Here is a 6,927-nt window from a genome sequence, read left to right as displayed (position 1 = left end):
TAGGGGCTATAAATACCCCCCGAAGGCTATTTTTGGGGGGGGGCTGATCATTTTGAGCACTTCAGAGCAGACAGAGCAGAGTTCTTGAGCTTCCGGCAATCCCTTGAGATTCGAGCTTTGACTTGATCTTAAGAAGAACGACTATCTTACTTTGATAAGATATCGTTTCAAATTTTCACTTCGATAAACGAATGAAGAATCATTAAACCCCTTACGATTCAATCAGAATCTGTGATTCGGTGGTCCACGGGCTAACGCACCCCCGGCACAGGCAAATATCTCACGCAAGCAGCGATCCAAACAACGATCCTGTGTTTGTTTCTAAAAAGTTGTAATTTTCATTTTATTGTGTAAAAGAGGTCTTATAAAAAGACTATTTCTTTAAATTTATTGTAATCGACCGAAGATATAATGAATTCCACAGCGAGAGCAACTTTTGCCGCAAACACTCATCATGTTAATATTACACCTCAGATGATCATCACCCTAACAGAGATTGAATTTAGTTATTATCACTACCAATATGACTACAATTCCTCTGCGACGGTCCATTTATCGATTCTCATCAATAGAACGATAAATCTCCAAAATCATCCAAATCCTGGTTAATTGGTCAACTCTCTTCGGCAGAACATCAAATAACCAATTGACCCAATTCTTTTCGGTGAGATGATAAAATCTTCTTAATCTTGTTCAAATCACAAGTGATACAATTTGTCACCCTGATGATAAAACATTTAGTCGTTCTCCCAAGTGAGACGCTACAATATTCTTTCCTCATAGTTGTCACGTTAATATCACACCTCTGACAAAATTAACTTATCGATTCTCATCAATAGAACGATAAATCCTCAAAATTGCCCTGATCGCAATATTTCTCCTGTCACGTTAAAATCACACCTCTGACAAAATCAACTTATCGATTCTCATCAATAGAACGATAAGTCCTCAAAATTTCCCTAATCACAATATTTCTCCTATCACGTTAAAATCACACCCCTGACAAAATCAACTTATTGATTCTCATCAATAGAGCGATAAGTCCTCAAAATTACCCTGATCGTAATATTTCTTCTGTCACGTTGAAATCACACCTCTGACAAAAGCAACTTATCGATTCTCGTCAATAGAGCGATAAGTCCTCCAAAATTGCCACGATCACAATATTCCCCCTGCCAAGTTAAAAAGCTATACCTCTGGTATTTATAGACTTCTTTCAGTGTTCCAAGCAAAAATAACACAGGAAGAATTCTACTAGTCAACCCCATCACTGGAAAATAATAAAATATTAGTCCTCAGCAGTTTAAAACTTTCTGGAGATATCTTAAAACGATAATAAGGAGAGTTTTCTGCATCAGAACCATTGGGGAGATCTATTCTAAATCAGGAACGCATCTCAGGTATTTCTCGTGATTTGCTGCTTAAAATCAAAATGCGATAAATGCAAGAAACAATAGGGAATCAATATCACTTTTTATTCAAAAAAAAACCAAAAGAAAGTGATACAAGACAAACTTGTTCTTGTCAAAAGAACATTACAAGCAAAATTCACTCATGCATCAAATCAAAAGAAACAAGTTGGGTCCTAACTTCAGTTAGCTCCTCCTCGTGAGTGGTTCGCACCAAGGCTTCAGCCTTTGCCCGGAGTTCTTCCTCACTGGGTGTGATGATAGCCGCTGCTTCGTTTCTAGCCTGCTCCAAAGCTCAAGCTTGCGTGTGATATTCCAAAGCGCTAGTAGCGTTTTGGGTGCTAAGGATATTGACAACATTTTCTTCGCGGGCAAGTTCAGCCTTTAATCGTAGGACTTCAGCCTCAACGTCAACAAGTCTATCACAAAGCGAATTCATGGAAGTAGTTGAGCGTTCTAACTCTTCTCGCTTCCGAATATTACGCTCGCGAAGCTCCATGATTTGACGTTCTCTTTCAGCCAAGTCTCGCTCTACTGCCTCCCGGCGAGCCACTTCTGCAACCTGAAGACTGGCCAAAGTGGACACGATCTCTGGCTGAAGCTCTCTACGACCCAGGGCCTCAAAATGCTGTAATCGTTCTTCTAAACGGAGGATAATCTCAACACAGCGCTCGAACCACGAAGTGTTTCCCACACTTCTAACTCCATTTAAGCCTGCTTCCAGAAGAGGTCGAAAAGAATTGAAAGTTCTCTGACCACTCACCACATATTCAATCACCTTCTTCGTGAGGCTATTCAAATACACCAAGGAGATTTGAAGGAACTCAGGTGCGCCCGCAAGACTTGAGGATGCTCCCAGAGCCATCGAAATTAGTGCAGGAGATCCAGGCGCTGAAGCTACAGAAGCGGTAGAAACATTCAATTGTGATGGGCTCGAGGTCAAAGCCATCATTGCCCTTGCCTGAGACATGCTGGGCCTCGCCTCTGTTGGTGTAAGTGAGATCTTCATCAACGCGGTAGGTGAAGCAGCTACAGTGGACGAAGCAGGCAGAGGCTGCTCTTGCACAGGAGTTGACACCTGCACGACTTGCTGTTCAGGAGGAGGAGTCACAGTAGTAGCCCCGGGCAGTGTTGTCAGTGAAGCAGCCACTGTGGATGAGCCAGGCAAGTGTTGCTCTTGTGGAGGAACCGACACTTGCGCAGGATCCTGCTCTGAAGTAGTAGCAGCAATAGTCTTGGTAGGAGGCGAACCTGCATGAAAAAAGGGTCGGAACGCGGAAAGAACATGCGGAAGAATTCGAAGAAAACTAGGCTTACCGGAGATGTGAAAAGGAGTATAACCAGATGCTTTATCGGATGGGACCTTAGGAGCATCATCAAAAATGGTTATGTCATCCATAGAATTATGCTCTTCGTCCCCCGCTTCATCACCTGGCATGTTGCCAACGTCAGCATCCTCATCATCTCTATCTTCGTCAGCTGCATCACCAATTGAGGAGCCTTCATAATCAACTCGCTCCTCATCATCCTGAGCAGCTGAAGGTTCAGGATGATTTGTGCCAGCAGCTGGTTTATTCATAAGTCCCGTTGTAGGACTAGGAATTGAATCATTAGCTTGTGACATTAAGGCTGAAGGAGAAGGGGATGGATTCTCTTCGAGACCCCCTAGTTCTAATGCAGGAGACTTAGGAAGGTCCATCACCGGAGCAGATTCTGCATCTGTAGCCATTAATTCATCCTCTTCATCTTGGGGGGGATGGTAAGAAGAAACGTTGCTCGATAGGGCTGGGCCATGAGAACGAAGCCCAATTTTATGTGGCAGGACTACAACAGAAGATTCTTGTTGTCCTTCATCTTCAGCAGCTCTGATGGAATCAGCCATCAACTTAGATTTTTGTTGGCCTTTGGAGGGAGGGGAATCAACCAGCAACTTTTGACGGATCTGTTTATCGTATTTGCCGGCTTCATCCGCTGAGAGTTTTCTCTTCCCAGCTGCTCTTGTCATGGGGGGATCAACTGCTTGTTGCTCTTCCACTGGAATAGGCTCAGCTTTTTGTTCCTCTTCCTGTCCAGCAGGCTGGTTCTCGATAGATAGAAATTTGTCGATCCCTCTCAAACGAGATGTCTTTGACCCTCTTCTCGAAGCATACATATGTCTGATGTCTTTTAGGCAAGATGTATTCAAGTTATAATTGGCAGTCTGAAAAGCGGCAAAATACCAATTACAGAAGCTTATGGAAGTGTAGGAGTTGGGTGTTTTATGGGGAAGCCTGAAGATGGCTCTGGTACAACCTGGCACAGAATAGTACCAAGCCTGGCTCCTTCATATAAACTGCCCACAATTGAGAGTTAAGGACGAGGGTTCCCGACGTACAACTGATCATATCCAAATTAACGAGCGAACCTATAGGATTGGTAGGGCTCGATGAAACAGTTGACGCCTTGCCAGAAGATCAAGTAGCCTGGCCTGATGGAGAGAAGCCAGTGGAAAACACCCCCGCTCAGCTGAGTGAATCCGTAGCCTGGCCTGATGGAGAGAAGCCAGTGGAAAACACCCCCGCTCAGCTGAGTGAATCCGTTAGGACCTGCTACGTCCTGATACTCGGCTCCGTAAACGCCGCCCTTAAAATTAGGGAAACAGCGGAAGATATGGAAGTGGGTGTCTCGCGCCAAAATTTGGCGAATTCTAACCATATACCCCCTTCCCATTTCACAGATTCTAGTCGTTGCACGAATGGGATGAATGAATCTTCCGGGGGAGAGGCTGCACTCATTAAAGGAGGACAGTGGAGTACGTACCAAGCCATCAGAGAGGTGTATGGCAGCGGTACCCTAGGGTTGGGAGTTTTGAAAGTCTTGTGACCCCCAGACTCCACCTCTGTAACATCAACGAAGTTCGAGGCTAACTCCCGCAGTCCATGCTGCAAACAACTCACCATGGCATGAAGGAGGCTCACAGGTTTCCCATGGGCCAAAAGGACAGCCGGGTAGATCACCTCAACAGCGAGGGCATCGACCGGCCTAGTAGGAACGACGCAACGCTTGAGCCACAGCATCAAGAACCCAGCCAATAGCGATGTGTCAGAAATTGGAATCAGAGCTTGATAATGGAAGCTTTCAAACTCTTTATGAGCCGGGAAAACATCTTCCTTGGCCTCATTTGTGTAGTGGGAGGTAGCATTGTCGATTCAGGCTTGAACTTCCTCCAAAGTGCTTGCAGATAGTCTGGTCACTGAGGCTCCTTTATTGGTCAAATTCTGGAATAAATATTCCGCCCAAGATACTTGTTTAATGCCGCTTCCTCGAGCCCCCGTCAGCTGCATGCAAATGTGGAAGTGACACATGACTTCCCAAAGGGTGGAATAAATTTCGGGGTTAGTCTTCTTTAAAATTTTAAGTTCCGCTGATCCCGGAACAAACTCTTCGTACGGCAAATCTCCAAGAAGAAGACCCGAGACTTCATACATCTCGTGAAGAGCGAAACCTAACTCTCCCACAAGGATGAAGAAAGTACATGTCTCAGGATTATACTTCTCCAATATAGAGAAGAAATGAAAGTGGCTCTGGACAATCCCGAACTTGGTAGCCCGTATAGGAATCTGCAAGCCAGCTCGAGTAAGAGGTACTTCCAATTCATCCAAAATGAACTTAGTCATCCGGGTCCACCACCCTGTCACCGGAGAATGAACCCAGCCAGGAGTTCTAAATCCTTGTGCGGGAAACTCTCCTTTCCTCGCCACAAACTTATTGACAAAGGTATTTGCCGGACTAGCCACTTCGCCAAGGGGATACTCCTTAGCAAATAAATCTGGCCGTAAAGCTGTCACCTGCCTGTTGTAACCGAGTGTGCGGACCCCGTGAAAAGTCAGAGTTTCGAGAATAAACCCATCTGATCCTTAACCAGGGGCCAATCCATACGCCGTGGGATGGAAGCACACTGGAAATAAGATATGGGGAACATCCTCTCCATATTGGGCAAGAAAAGGTTGCGGTCCCCAACATTCTGTAGCCACTTGTAGTCCCCGTCGTAAACAGCATCCGCCTCGAAGTCAACAAAATCCCCGAAGAGGAATCTAGGTTTGACTATTGGCTTACGGCTCGAGTTTTCAAGTCGAGCGTCCGTAACCAATATCCTAAGGGTCCCGGGAGAAGCTTGGGTGATCAGTTCCACGAGACTCTTTTCCCTAATTCGGAAAACGGGGAGTTCTTGGCGCAAGTTGAATGTCATGTTCATGTCCACACCACCTACATGCCCAAAATGGTGGCGAAAAAGGAGAGGTTGACTGGTATGACGCACTGCAAAATAAAGAAAAATTTAGACAAGGCAAATACAAAGCTCAGACGCGAAGGTCGACTCCCGTGTCAGATAAGCTAGGACGCGAAGGTCGAACCTAGCGTCAAAAATCTCAGGTTTGACTATTGGCTTACGGCTCGAGTTTTCAAGTCGAGCGTCCGTAACCAATATCCTAAGAGTCTCAGGAGAAGCTTGGGTGATCAGTTCCACGCGACTCTTTTCCCTAATGTGGAAAACGGGGAGTTCTTGGCGTAGGTTGAATGTCATGTTCATGTCCACACCACCTACATGCCCAAAATGGTGGCAAAAAGGGAGAGGTTGACTGGTATGACGCACTACAAAATAAAAAAAAATTAGACAAGGCAAATACAAAGCCCAGACGTGAAGGTCGACTCCCGCGTCAGATAAGCTAGGACACGAAGGTCGAACCTAGCATCAAAAATCTCAGACGCGAAGGTCGAACCTCGCGTCAGAAAGTTCAGACGCGTAGGTTGACCCTCACGTTAAGAGTCTGAGACACGGAGGTCGAACCCCTCGTCAAAAAGACTAAACGACGGAGTCCAACCCCGCGTTATTGAAACGAGTCTCCTCGTTAATCTAAAGATCAGAACTTGCCAAAACAAGTTTGATGACCACGGAGGTCGTACTCACCGCCAATCAAGGGAAGTTGAGGCGACACGTTCGCCTGAGATGCAGCGCCGCCAGCCGGCGCAGAAGGCGCCGACCCCTGAGCCGCGGCGACATCATGCTTAGAAGGACGAGAGTCAACCGGCTTCTTAGGTGCCATGGAATCTAGTCGGAGGAGATGAGCAGTTTTCGCCGGAGAGAACGAAAATTTTTTGTTGAAATTTAAAGAAGAGTCGAATGACTCTTGATTTGACCTCCAGCGGTCTATTTATAGACAGCTGTGAGCTGTCAAATCATAACGGATAGGATTCGAGGCTAGAATCCCGTCTAAACTCGACCCTAGCGTTCGAGTTGGTTGAAATTCTAAAACACTGAGCTCACCCACGCGTTCCAATTCTTAAATGCAGAAGTTATTTGGACAACTATAATAGCAACTTCTTGACTACCAAGGGCACAGCAATCATCAAGGTGACCAAGGCCGAGGAGAAACAGGCGACTCCGCGGGGGAGTCTATTAGAGGAGCACAGATAGATTACAGTCAACAACATTAGAATCATCTGGCTCGATCAGAAGGAGTGAGCAATCAATTCACTAAAC

The sequence above is a fragment of the Asparagus officinalis genome, chromosome 4 (assembly GCF_001876935.1).
Source record: "Asparagus officinalis chromosome 4, Aspof.V1, whole genome shotgun sequence".
NCBI lineage: Eukaryota > Viridiplantae > Streptophyta > Magnoliopsida > Asparagales > Asparagaceae > Asparagus > Asparagus officinalis.
Note: the sequence above shows the minus strand (reverse complement) of the source record.